General features: G+C 39.3%; 1 non-coding gene across 1 annotated transcript; it reads left to right on the top strand.

Annotated features, from left to right (window-relative positions):
* The first annotated feature begins 230 nt into the window (after window positions 1-230).
* On the top strand, window positions 231-337 carry LOC141593865 (small nucleolar RNA R71). The gene has a single exon (XR_012521923.1). It is a non-coding gene; the product is annotated as a small nucleolar RNA R71 (small nucleolar RNA).
* The last annotated feature ends 597 nt before the right edge of the window (window positions 338-934 follow it).

Here is a 934-nt window from a genome sequence, read left to right as displayed (position 1 = left end):
CACTAAGTTGAGCACCCAATTGAGTAATAGAGTCCACTTCATGCTTTCCTCCTCTAGTAGCCTTCCGAGGTCTACTATATTGTGAGTTATGGACCGCCATTTCCTCAATCTTGTTCCATGTTTGATTATCATCAACTTCGGTAAACATACCATTAGATCCCATATTGAGAATGTTTCGGGAATCTTCATATAGACCGTTTCAAAATTGTTGTACAAGGAATCACTCGCTAAGTCCATGGTGTGGACAAGATCGATAAGTATCCTTGAATCTCTCCCATGCTTCATACAAATATTCCTCATCCCTTTATTTGAACCCGGTGATTTGGGATCTCAACATGTTAGTCTTCTCCGGAGGATAGAATTTCTAGTAGAAAGCAAGTGCCAATTTCTTCCAAGAGTCAATGCCAAGAGTAGCCTTGTCTAGGCTCTTCAACCATTGTTTCATGGAACCAATCAAAGAAAAAGGAAATAAGACCCATCGAATTTGGTCTTGAGTAACTCCGGTTTGAGAAATCGCATCACAATAGTCACAAAAAGTCTCCATATGAGAATGAGGGTCTTCACTAGGCATTCCCCCAAATTGACTTCTCTCAACCAATGTATAAATGCGGATTTTTCAATGAAATTACCGGTTAAGTTTTGTGGTGTAGGAGGACCATTTGGTAGGTTCTCCTCGGTTGGTACAGAATGTGATGAAAATTTAGGCATTGTGGGTTGATTTTGTGGTTGGTTTTGTGTTGGGTTATTCTCTCCTTCTCTTGCAAAAGAGTTGATGAACTCAATGTTATTTGGTTGAATGCCCACAATCTCACCAATACCTCTCAAAGGATTTCTAGCAAGTCTTCTATTATTGGTCAAAGTTCTTTCAATTTCAAGATCAATGGGTAACAAGTTACCTTGTGATCTCCTAGACATCCAAAATATCAAACAACTC

This window comes from Silene latifolia, chromosome 7, assembly GCF_048544455.1.
Source record: "Silene latifolia isolate original U9 population chromosome 7, ASM4854445v1, whole genome shotgun sequence".
Classification (NCBI taxonomy): Eukaryota; Viridiplantae; Streptophyta; class Magnoliopsida; order Caryophyllales; family Caryophyllaceae; genus Silene; species Silene latifolia.
Note: the sequence above shows the minus strand (reverse complement) of the source record. Positions and strands in the feature narration are given on the sequence as shown.